Source organism: Ixodes scapularis, unplaced genomic scaffold (assembly GCF_016920785.2).
Source record: "Ixodes scapularis isolate PalLabHiFi unplaced genomic scaffold, ASM1692078v2 PGA_scaffold4__175_contigs__length_147842914, whole genome shotgun sequence".
Lineage (NCBI taxonomy): Eukaryota > Metazoa > Arthropoda > Arachnida > Ixodida > Ixodidae > Ixodes > Ixodes scapularis.
Window position 1 is genome coordinate 83886775 of NW_024609879.1, and position 13008 is coordinate 83899782.

At 44.6% G+C, this 13008-nt stretch overlaps 2 long non-coding RNA genes across 3 annotated transcripts; one reads left to right on the top strand and one right to left on the bottom strand.

Moving 5' to 3' along the window:
• The first annotated feature begins 817 nt into the window (after nt 1-817).
• Nucleotides 818-10560, top strand: LOC115333142. Of its 2 annotated transcripts, XR_005716412.2 has the most exons (3): nt 818-954; nt 1272-1354; nt 10361-10560. It is a non-coding gene; the product is annotated as an uncharacterized LOC115333142 (long non-coding RNA). The 2 variants fall into 2 exon arrangements; XR_006078329.1 differs by lacking the exon at nt 818-954 and having other exon boundaries at nt 963-1354.
• On the bottom strand, nt 1269-3657 carry LOC120844499. The gene is made up of 2 exons (XR_006078331.1): nt 3463-3657; nt 1269-1421 (listed from the first exon to the last, which is right to left on the bottom strand). It is a non-coding gene; the product is annotated as an uncharacterized LOC120844499 (long non-coding RNA).
• Nucleotides 10561-13008: the final 2448 nt, after the last annotated feature.

A 13008-nucleotide genomic window follows, 5' to 3' on the forward strand; every position in this document is an offset into this window, starting at 1 on the left:
TCTCGTCCCTGAGCCCCTGCCTAGCCTCCTTCGCCTCCATCTCCATTCTCTCTCGAGCCTCCCGCTCCATCCCGAGTTCCCCCCTCATCATCTCCAACATCCCCTTCACCTCATCAGCATTCACGCAGATCCAGCATTGGTACTCGTTGTCCGCTGCTTCCTCCACTCTCGCGACCGGGGTTTCCATGACGAAGCTGACGAAGCCACGAAGCACCGTTGGGCATATCCGGTTCGGCCTTGTCCGGGTCTTTTTCTTTTTTTTTTTTTCATTCGCGCTTCTGTTTTTCCTAATATCTCTAAATCTAACTGAGGAGAAGAAATAGTGTCCCTATATATATAACTTCAAATTGACCGACCGAGAGACAAAGCGCCCGCCAAAAAAAATTGATCAACACGTGTTCGGACACGTGACCCTACACTACCGCTACAACCGCTTCCCTCTACCCCTAAATTTCTACTTAATCTCCCTGATCCTACTACTATATTGAATCTACTTTATGCTAAGCCATAAGAAGTACACTTAAAGCAAAACGCAGATACAAAACAAAAAATTCCACTTAGAATACCACTTAGAATACAATAAAAGTAGGCGCGTCGACCCGGTCTACGCAACGCCCAGCGTTAGGTAGACCCAGAATTCTGATTGGCTATTAAGAAAAAGTCACGTGTCTATATAAATTGAGTGAATTATTTTGTTAAGTTTATTTATATAAATTTTAAATTAGTAGAAATGAAATTATATTAGTTATATTAAATGCATTCTGAGATAATTATTATATGCAATGTCACGTGTTACAGTTGATGAGAAGCGGGAGAATCCCTTCGTTTCCCGCGTTTTGACCGTTGTTTACCTTCTGGTGTTCCTGCAACCTTCGCAAGTCCACCTCCATTTGTCGTGAATCCCCGTTTCTGAGCGTTGATTTTCCCTTCTTGGTGCCTTGTGGATTTTTTCACGTATGTATTTCTTTCGCGAGATTCCGATTGCCTGTCTATTTAGCCCAAAACTCGGTGTACCACGTGCTTTGATATCTGGGGGTTCCGTGACTGGGGCAACTGGGGTTTCTTGTGGAAAGACCTTCGGCATTTTCCTATTGAAACCAGACGTGGCTGTCGAGATTCAGTCGATTCGTTCTTTTTGCGGCGATTAAGCGTCTGTTCGTCATGACTGCTGGATTGACGGTCATCCTCCCGAGGCAAAGCAGCCCGCGGTGGACGTGCCGAGGTTCTGCGGGAAAGAGCAAGGATGACCGGGAGACCAACACTTTCTGCAGGAGCCGCAAGGCAGGCCATGGTTTCATCGAACAGCCGGGAGTGGAGCGGGATGCTGAAGGATAGCGGCGCTCACTTCAGTGAGGTCAGTCGATATGTTGAAGTTTATTTCTTCATCTGTCATTTGATTACTGCAGCACACCAGCCTCGTTCTGAAAATAAGGATGCAGGGGTAAACGTTCGGCAAGCAGAGGCAGTTTGTGTGCTATATAGATCAACATGAAATATTTGCAGTGGTATGCTCATAGGTTTAGCCTCTTGCCCAGTTAAGACCATAACATGCTCTGCATGCTGACATTGTTGTCATATCTTTCTTATGTTGACAGCTATTTTGCTTAACATACTCTTTGTGCCATCCCTACGAAAGCCCCAACAGAAGGGTGGGCCAGGTAATGGGCGAAGTCACATAGATCACTTTCCCCAAGCCCTTAATCTAATGACTAACAAGCCTACCTTCACAACTTTGTGCTTGAACCACAGTTTGCTCTTGCAACAGCGGCCACGGGGCAACCATTGCCAACTGCACCACCTTAAAGCCCCTTTATGTTTCAAAAGTAGCGCAAGGTGCGCTGATGCACGAGGTACGTGCTACGTGTAGCCCTTGGGAAGATCATGGCAGCACAGCGCAGCACTGAGCTAAATTTCAGCCACCATGTTCTTCCCAAAAGGTGGTGCGCGGCACAAGTCTCGAGCATTTCCACAACAATGAATGGTGCCGCTTTTCCCAGGATAGAGGGGCTTTACACCAGCTACAAGCCATCGGAGCCAATCCAAGGCCCTCTGAGTGTTAAGGCTGATCCACACATACAGCGGAGTGCTCAGTTAGCGCTTCATGAGCACTGGAAGCAGCGCTCGGTTGTTGCTTTAGCAGCGCAGTGCAAGTGCGCTCCTTGTGCCGTGCTTGCTGCTGCGAAGCAACGCATGCACGGCGATTCCGTTGTTATTTTTCCTTTGGCATTGAAAGAAGAGGAAGTAAAAGAGCCGCTTTCCAAGCAAAGGGTCGGGCAAACAATTCAGAGTCATGGACTCTGAGCAACTAATTGATTGGGTACGACCTTATCACTTTCTATTCAACATGTGTGATCCTGGTTTCAGAGACACACAGTTAAAAAATAATCACCTTCTAAAGAGCTCTGTGTCCCGGTCCCTCGGCCTGGGAACGAGGTTCACCGGATACCCGTCGATATCTCGGTGGCGAAAGATTTCGTGCACTCAGAAGGCTCTTCTGGGCGTTAAGTCGTCCACACACATATGCACTAGTTGCGTATGTAAGGGCATTTGTCGCCTTTCTATTTCAGCATCCAACATGTCCGTCATGGTACTGTTGCACACCCAACCACAGGAACCTAACATCAGTACACATGTTAATCTGCAGCAATAACGGTCCTACAAGGAGCGCTACTAAAGTGCTGATTGCGCGCTATATTAGAACTAAGTCACGTACAAGGAAGCACCACATGAGCGCTTTTTGGAGCACTCACATAACGCTAACTTAACGCTCCGCTGTATGTGTGACCAGGCCTTTACTTGACCTTGAAGAGGGTGACATGCATAGAGCATATCAAGTGCTACGTTCGCAGAGCTGGGTTGGCTGAAGGCGGCTTGGAGCATCCGCTGCGGTGGGACGTGATGTGAAACAGAATGTAGACCTGTTGCAAAAATACACATTGATGCTATAGTTGTTGAAATAGGGGAAGTACTCTCACTGTCAGCGGACGATTTTGCAAATGTGGGTGCTACCAGTAAGCACTGTAGAGAATGGACCCTTTTCCTGTTTTCCGGTTCGAGAGTACAAAATGCATGTGTTGCTAGGCTAGGTGGGAACAAGGCTGCCATTTTGCTTGAAGCAAGGGCACTGTGCGATTCCCAGTGGCAATGCCAAAGCGCTGTGTTGCGTTCAGATGACGGCATCGGCACCAGCCGGGGGAGGGGACGAGTTTTTTTTTCGGTTTTCTTCCGAGAAATTGAATCTTGATGGAAGAGCGGCGTGAATTTGCACGGTTATAATGTACTAGATTCTAGTAGACCATAGCACGGTGAAGGGGATTGACTTGTCAGGCCCTACAAAGGCTTGGGAGGCAAATAAGCGTGCCCGACTACTGTAAACAACTTAATTGTTCGCAAATTTCTTGACTTAAAAATTTCTGCAAAAAACGCATCCCACCAATATATGGTAAAGAATATATAGCTCACCACTCCTCGCAAAATTTTCTGCGCATGAAATATTCTCCAAATTTGCGAAATATTGAGGCCGCAAAAATAAAGTTGTTCACAGTATGTGGAGCTAACTAGTCGTGGTTCAATAACATTAACGGCACTTTAGAAAAGCACTTCAGAAAGTTGCACAATTGTTACAATGATGCTTTATAAGACAAGAGAAGCATAGGTATAGACCCTTTCAGGCAACATTTCATGGGCGCCGGCATATTGACGTCACGTGACCCTGCCGCCATAGCCGACCTTCAGTTTCTCACCATTTCCCCGCGTTGTGTGCTGCACAGGCCACTACCGGAGCTTTGTTTTCGTGTTCTTTCACGTTCCGTGTTGAAATTGTGTGTCCTTTCAACATTGAAATTGTGTGTCTTTTCGATATTTCTGGCTTTTGTTTAATCATTTGATATCTATATTTCAACACAGCTCTTGTATTTTCGTATTTATGAAATGGAATCGGACAGCGAATGGATCGACGATAAAAGATTATGATTTCAGAGACCATATAAGTTCATCCCGTTCTGGCGTTTTTCTCGCTAATAAAGGGCAGTCTACACCATTGCGACATATGCAGATTTCAACTGACGCAGTAAGGCTATCCAGTCGTGCTTTCCGCTGCATGTGCACACTTGTTTCTGTAAAGATGACCAGCATGTAAGCGATTTAGCTTGCGACGAGACGAGCGGTGGCGACAACGACAAGAGTCAGCGGCGAGCGACGGAGATTTCTTACTGTTGCTTGTCGTGTTACTCGGTTTTTGGGTTTCTAGAAAACATCGCTCACCGTCCTGGTCGCTTGCTTCGTCGTTTCCATTGCGGTTCGTCTCATCACACGACTGACCCAGCGACAGCGAAGCGGGTCACCGTCGCTTGTCTCATTGCTTGCCAAATCGCTTGCATGCAGTTTATACTTAAAATCGAGGCACCAATGGTTCAACGTTGTGTGCTTGTAAATTAATTGAGTATAAACCACATGTAAGCGCTTTGGCGAGCAACAGCAACCCGCTTCGCTGTCGCTCGGTCAGTCGCACGACGAGGCAAACCGCATGGAAGCGACGGCGAAGCGACCAAGACGGTGAGCGACGTTTTCTAGAAATCCCGAAAACCGAGCGATGCAACGGGCAACCGTGAGAAATCTTAGTCACTCGTCTCGTCGCACGCTAAATCGTTTACATGCGGGTCGGCTTTACGGAAACGAGAGGAAACAAACATAGTTGGAATGCTACCCGGTCGAAGTCTTCTCGCTTGACCGCTTGTGTCAAAGCAGTCATCTTTGAAGTGCGCCGAACAAGGGACGTCAGTATTCTTGTGCAACCAACCATCCCCCCGCCGAACAGCATGCTCCCTCGCAGCATGCAAAGTATTGTCTTTAGGAAACCGGCAACGTGCAAAGATGTTTAATGTTTTATTTTTCCGTTAAAGTGCATTTAATCATCTAGCTTTCTCCCGTGAGCTTGTTTGTTTGTTTATTGTGGGGTGTCGGGAAGGGGGGGGGGGGAAGCTAGGAGAAATGTGGGCCTCCGTACAGGGGCAAGTCGCTGCCTAGCTTTTGGGGAATGGGAGGAATAGAGAGGAAAGAGGGAGAGAAAAAGAAAAGAAAGAATGATTGAGGCGTTTGAACGGGGCATTGAATCGTTAGCTGACAGACGAGTAGCGTGACTCTGAATAGCCCCATTTAAACGGGCATCCATACTTTGTGGAGAAAGCAGATCTGGCACAATTGATTAGTGCGTAAATACGCTAGAGCCGGCTTGCAAGTCCACTTTCGCGCAGATAAGCCAGGAGAGCACGAAAGGCCTTCTCGGCTACTCCTTGAGTCCCGTTTGGATTTAGAAGGTCTTCAAGATTGGAGTGGGAGAGGCCGGCCGTCGCATACCGCTGAATCAGAAGCTTCCGATGCTGGTCGTGGCTTGGGCATAGAAGAGCGTGTGCTGTGTCTTTAGGGTCACTGCAAGATGGACAGTATGGGTCTGACTTGCGATCGTACACGTGAAGGCGTTTGGAAGTATACGCACATCCAGCTCGAAGCCTGTGCAGCAAGGACCTCCCGTGAGCCTGCTCACATGCAGTAGTAAGCTATTGGCCTCGGGATCGACCTAGAGGTGGCGCTGCTGTCGTGCTATCATCATTGTCAAAGCGGGGATGGAAGCATTGCTGTTCCATAGGCTCTCCACGTTCGCGTGTGAAACGGTGTAAATTCTTGCATATATTTTGTTGCGCAGTATCGGTGGGAAAACAGTTTTAGCGGAAAGTGGTGCGGTACCGTTCGGTGCGTCAGTAAAGATTGAATTGTCTTACCAGCGTGCGGCTTAAGTATAAATAACCATGTGTGTGGATGAGTCGTCCGCCCTAGGCAGACGTTGGGAAGCATGGCTCACTACGACTGATGCCTGTCTTTGGGTAAACTGCACTATTTATGTTAAAAATTTCTTTCTTTTAAAATAGTTCTATCGGTTCACGAGCGTGGGAATTTAACAAAATAATTAATTGTGACCCGGATAACATAATATGGGTACTGTGGACTGTGAAATGGCAGGTTCTATGCATTTTTGTTTTTGCAATTCTGAGCTTTTTCATTAATATAAATATTTAGGATGAAGAGAAGCTAGTGCTGTATCAGAAATTACCGTGCTATTGAGTTCTGCTGCAGCCTGTTGTCCTTTTCTGTGCCATGATGTGGGTAAGCTTTTCGGAGTCGGAACAATTTTACTATGTTGCAATAAGGAGAGAGTGCCTCTTCTAGTTAACAATCCGGAAACTGATCGTTGGCAGGACAACTGAAGCAAGTGAAACAAACTATTCTAATATATCTGCCGCGATAGGAACAAACGGGTGTAACCAAGCAAGGCAGTAGCGTGCGTGCTATTAGATGCTTTTCTCGGTAGTGTGGGTTCACCCGCTTCAATTTTCTCGGTGAGGGTTGTGGATGTCAAAAAGCCAATATTATAAATTTCTGGCTAAATAATCTTCTATTTAAACATAGTAGACACTGCAACTTCATCAAATGACCCGCACCACGACGTCGCCAGCATCGGCCGCAGCGACAGTCTTTTACTGATGAGGGCTAGGGACTCACGAGACTTTGCGATCACCCTCTGCCCTCACCTAACACATATTGGGACTGGGCAGTACATTGATTAACCTTCAGATTATTCGAGTGATGCTTTAATTGTGATATTTTGTTTTGCCGTTTAATTGGAATCTTGTGCTAAAGGAAGTCATGAAAAAGTGAAAAATGCCTACTCTATAGACCGTTCCATTAAGGTCATAGCAAAGAGGGTAATAGAGAGAAAAAAATGCCCTCACCCTCTGTCATCTGCTGCGCCGAGTGGGCTGTACCTAGCATCCGGCTGGCGTACAAACTCTGTTTAAAATCGCGTCATTTTGGGAATTTCAAGCGCAGATGCGCAGATTTTGGTATGCCAGATCTCGTGTAATACTATGCTAGATAAAAAGACTAACAGGGTCCAACTGCGTTACCTGTGTGCAAATAAAAAGAAATAGTGATAACTGTGTCAGATTTGCCGGTCTCTACGGCGAAAAGTGAATCCGGTGGCTGTACCTTTTTTACTATTCAAAGTTCATACTGGTGTAGGCCTTTAGCGATCATGAGTGAGGTCCGAAATAATAAATAGAAACATGCTCTCGTGCCGCAATAAACGCAGTAGCTGAGGGTAGTACTGCCGGCTGACTCAACTGCTATTTAAGTAACGGAAAAAAAGATATGCTAGTTGATCACTTATTGAAATAGAACAACAGAGAGCTATAGGCTGATTTTGGAGCAGCCATAACTATTCTAAGAACGCGGACCACTCCACAACAGCAGCCACGAGCGAGAGTTCGATGTTCCGTACAGCCCGCCGGTACAGCCTTAAGATGGAGAATAACAACCTCCCGGTTTGTCGTCTTCTAGTCAAGTCGGGCGCGTGCCCTCTCTCGTTTTACCCCACCAAACCCGCTGAATTTTCCGGATGTATGGAGAGGGCACCGCTGTCGAACGAAATGGTGCCGCCCAGAGAGCACTAAATGGAATGGTCTATATTTCTGACATTTTATTTCTTTTATGACACAGGCTTGCACGGTAAACCACTTCAGCATGCATGTGATTGTCATAGAGGGTGATTATACTGTTTAAATAATAACTTAAAAATTACTGCACATTAAAAGGCTTCTTGTGTTTATATTTCTGTAGGCGTCACAACGTGAAGTTTAAAATGGGAATGCAATATGCCATTTCTGACATACTAAAAAAGGTAGTTTTATTGTCTTACATGCATAATGACCGGTGAAAAATCGACTAACAAATTTATCAATTGATTTGTGTATTAAAGGGTAGCGATCAGTAGGATTAATTTTTAATCAAACCACAGCCCCAATCAACATTCAATGTTTTATGAAACCTATGGTTTGTGTGAGATACCAAAAATATATGGGACCAGCTGTCGTATACAAACCACAACACTAAGATTATGGAAGCATCCGACTTAATAATAATCGCTTTGCTGAATTTTCGTGCATGTGAAATGATACTCCATAACTAGGGTTCTGCGTTTTCGGTGTTGTTGTTGTTGTTGTTGTTGTTGTTGTTGTTGTTGTTGTTGTTGTTTCTAGAAATTGGGGGAATTTTGGGGGGGGGGGGGGGGGGGTTCCATTTCTTTTACAGATTCACTGTTTTTTGTGTGAATTGGTGTAGTCATAACCAATTTAAACAAAAACCACGGAATCTGCAGGAAAACATTAAACCCCGAAATAAAATACCCCCGATTTCGAGAAGAAAAAAACACAGAAAATGTGTAACCCTAACCATAGCCTTTAGTAGGAAGAAACGACAGCAATAACAACAAGCGTTGAATGAGGAGGGCTCAGCTCAGCCGGGAACGGACTTGCATCATCAAGATCCGAAATTCGGTTGTGTGTATGTTTATACAGCCTAGAACTTGGTATGCCTCAAAGGGCGACGAGTCTCCCAGCTGTAGATGAGCAATTTAGCGAGTGCAGTACAACCGCTAGCTTGGGGTAACGTGCACCACCCAGTAGTGATACACCAGGCACGTAGCCAGGGGGAAGGGGCCCATGGGGCCTGGGCCCCCCCCTCCCTGAAATCTTCCATTTTGCTGGGGTCTCCCCTCCCCCTCATACAGCATTTTGTAATGGGCGGCCGCTGACTTTCCTTCTTCATCAGAGTGGAAAGGCTGAAAGTTTTAAATTCGCACCGAACCTGAGCGCACTGAACGTAGTAACCTAATGAAACTTTTCTTTTATTTGGATCTCGCTTTATTCTAAAAGTTATAGGCAATTTCAAATTACAAAAACAAGCAAAAAGACACCTCCTTCATGACGTCTTTCGTTGCTTGAGTGGCCGTGAACTAGAGGAGGGGTAGCGAGCTCAGCGAGCGCTCACCGCTGCTGCACTCCGCGTCAACGGCTCGAGAGGACACCACTAAAGCATGTTCTGGATAGGTTGTATGAAGCGGGCAGCCAGGGCGGCTCGCATTGCATTTGCTGCGAGATTAAACACTAATTTGGTATGACACTTCATTGGCCACGAACGACAGCAAACACGGGATAAAGATCAGTTCAGTAAAGCAGCCACTTCACGCTGCCATACTTCCAAACCTGCTCCGAAGGCCTTCGGAACCGGTCGGATCCTCGACCGCAGCGGCGCCGGGTACATTCGAGACCTTTCTACGCTCACCGCTATACTCTGTTTCACCTTATGATGTACCGCAAAAAAGGCTACAAGCACGAGCTCTTTGCTCTGGAGCACATCTCGGCGGCACAAGCTCTCGTGACTTAATTAAGAGTGGCTGCCAACACTATGAGCTTGCGCTTTTAAAAAGAAGCTTTTAGCGGCTCTGACCAGTATTAAGGCAAGGACCAAACACAACACTTTCAGCACCGCGGGTCGCCTTTGTAGGTAGAGAAGGTGTCCACGTCGTCCGGTTAAAATATGACGCATTGATATTTAGTCATTCTCTCCGTGCCCGCTGGCTTGCCCGAACACCAAGAGATGTGGAAACCGCAAAAAAGTTAGATGCTTAAATATGATTGCAGGGCCCCTTTAATGATACCTGCAATTTTACATAACAGCTAGATGACAGGACAATCAATCAAATGCTTGGCGAAATCCAAAAATACATCTATCTGTCCCCTACTATCAATGCACTGGCTGCAATCGTGAAAGACGTCAACTTCAGCTTGTGCGCCTTTGTGTCTAATATCTGCAAGATAGTATATGTGAAGCAAAATGTGTTAGTGCAAAGCACTGTTCCCTGACTAGTAATGTTATAAACTACTCTGGCATACCACTGCTAAAGGGTCAATTGCAGTGCCAGTTTACCTTTTTATAGTAGAGTGAATATTTATAACAAAAATGAACAGGTTTTCAGTGACATTTCTAATACAAAAAAATCTACAACAGTGGTTTGTGATTATGATCAAAAATGCTTCGAGCACTATTTTTATGTGAACTAATGTGCTATTTTGTTCAATACTTAATGCTTTCGCTCGGTACGAAAGCATGCAGTTGCTATTCTTAATGTTCATAAGATGACGTTGCCAGCATGATCAACACATGAGTTTAAACCTGGGTTACAAATGATGCGACGAGTTAAATATTTGTATGAATTTCCTTTCCTTCCACTTCAAAATTAGGGATGACCTATATTCGAATATGTTTTTACTCTCAACAATTTTGATTACTTGTTGAATGTTGAAACTAACTTGTAAATTCACTTTGTTTAGGGGATCATTATCCAAGAGTTTTGTTTTTAAAAGTAGTAACACACTCCTTGGTGCACTGAAGTGGTGTATGTCTGTTCCACGTGGTCTAAAATGGATGGTTGCGGTGCTTGTACTGTGACAATTCTTTTCTCTTGCAGCCCAGCTTGAACCCCACCATTGGCGTCCTGGGCACCACTCTGAATAAGCTGCTTCAGTTGTGACTTGTAGCACAAAGTTTCTGTCACCCAGTTCATCGTCATTTCTGAACCAAAGGCATTGGTCCTGCCTGCTAGTCACCACTTGAATAAAAGTTGGAATGGTGCAGTGTGTTTGTGTAAATAAACTGTTGAAGCTTTGACATTTTGTTTTTGTAGGTAATGAGAATTATTTACTTCGAAAGATCCCATCCATCCATCCATCTATGATCCTTCATGCCTTAAAGTATGTACTATTCCGAAAGTAAAATTTGACAGTCGGGCAGCTGCCGCTGGCCTGGAAAATTGTGAGGGCTCACGCCTGTAAACTACATGTATTGTTTTGTGAACCTCCTCTGACTCCCTTGTGTACCTGAGAACTTGGGAGGTCAGTTTTAAGTCGAAGGGGGATAGCCTATTTTTATTTACAAGGAAACTTTTGTACTTGCATATGCATTATGACCCATAGAGGCTGAACTCCATGGGACGAATATGCTGTGAAAAATCTGATTTTGCCCGGCGGCTTTTGTTCTGCGCATGGAATTGGCACAGTGGCTGCTACATCCCGCGCAAAGTGAGTATGTTGTAGGGCGACATTCTTCAGTTATTCGTCGCATGGGACTGGGAGGACTAAGGTTTTCATGTTCCAGTATAATAACAATAGTTATGTTCAACAGATGTATGTTTGAAAAGTAAACATTTTGGCAAAATTGTGCCTGGCTAGGTGAGTATTAATAAAAAGCTGCAGGTACACTAACCAGCTGTGTTCAAATAGCTCAACATTTCGCGGCCTACTTGTTCACGGGTGGCTTATTTGGCTGGGAGTTTGTCTTTCTCTCCTCCTTGTCGCTGCCTTTAAATCTCTCCTTTTTGTGACACTTAGAAGCCCGTGAATATAACTGCTTGGGAAGGTTCGGGTTCTTTGTATGCTGAATATGCCATGACTCAAGAGTAATTTTTTCCAGGTTCGAGATGAACTGAAAAAACAACTTTTTATAGTTGTAGCTTATTCAGCATACAAAGAACAACCAGAACAGGTCGATCGGTACCATCCCAAGCAGTTATATCCACGGGCTTCAGGGTGCAACAAAGCGAGGACAATGATTTAAATGGCAGCGACAAGGAGAGTAGAAATACACACTCCCAGCCAAATAAATTGCCCGTGAACAAGCAGGCGACAAAACGTTGGGCTCTATAAACACAGTTGGTTAGAGTACCTGCAGCTTCTTTTATTAGCAGATGTATGTTTAAAAAAATAAAAATACATATAGCTTAGGCTTCACAGCACATGCCTAGGCTATTAGGTACTTAAAAGGAAAACAAGGATGAAAATAGAAAAGGTGTGAAATGGCCAACTCAAGATCAAGTTTTAAAAAAATTAAATACAAATATTTGCACTTTTCCTTTTTTTTTTTTTTCTTAAGTATGGCTTTCCACCAGTGTTAATTCAGCCTTTATTTCTCTATCGGCAAGTACTAGGCAAAATACAAGTTCTCACAATGCTGCCTCTTTGATAGCGTGCAAAGGCTAAAGCGATCAAAACATTTTCCAAATTTAGTTATGCAGTTTTGCACCGTTTCCTACTTCGTTGCTTAATTAGGTAATTATATTTCGCTGATTTTACACACTTGTCGCCCTCAATGAAATTAACACTGACCTAAGTCGGGGAGGAAAATAAAACCGGACACCCTTCGTGCTATGGGTTTTAGTTGGTACATGCTGTTAGCAATCGGGTCATCTGAACACGGAAAGACGGGACACGAAGGAAAGAACTGGACAAGCAGCGGTCCATTTGTCCAGTCATTTCCTTCGTGTCCCGTTTTTTCGTGTTCAGCTGACCCGATTGCCAACCCTACGTGCCTGCATAATTAGAGGGGAGCTTCTCCCTTAGCAGGCAAACACTGCGGGAAAGTAGCAGGGAGAGGGGCTCCTCCGTTGTTGTCCCAATCCCGCTGCTAAATAAAAAAAAAAAAAAAAAAGTGTGCGTGTAACTGCAATTTTTTTTTTTTTTTTTTTTAATGTTTCTTGCATGAGTTGGTGAGTTTAGTATTTAGGAAAATCAGAAAGCTCCCATACAGCGGCCGTGCACCGCGTAGTCGGGCTTCTCTCCGGCGCGACGGGGAAAGTACGCCCAAGGGAACCATGGAACGTTTTTCTTCGTTTTAAAAAATCGACGTAATCGCTGGTGTGGATAATGCATAAGACGCTTTTGTTTCTAACTTTATCATTCTTGCAGAATCCAAACGCTGATAAAAGTGCACAAAAAACTGAAATTTCATGTCGGATTTTATTTTCAGTGCATCAATCATCCGATATCGCGGTAATTGTTAAGTATACTTTGGGTGTCGAAAAAGGGCCCTGGTATATTTTTCGAGCTGAAATATACATTCATATAGAACAAACGTTTTAAACTAACCAGTTAGAAAATATTTCTCGTCCGTGTTTTTAAGATAGGCCCAAATTCACCAATTATTTAGGTAATCTTTCCTTGTATATAATTTTTTTTTTTGTAGTTGTAGGGTATGTTGTTGTTACCCTCCGCGCGCCCTTAACTTATTGAGACCGGAGTGGCTAACGGCTGCATCGACTTTATATATATATATGCCCATTTC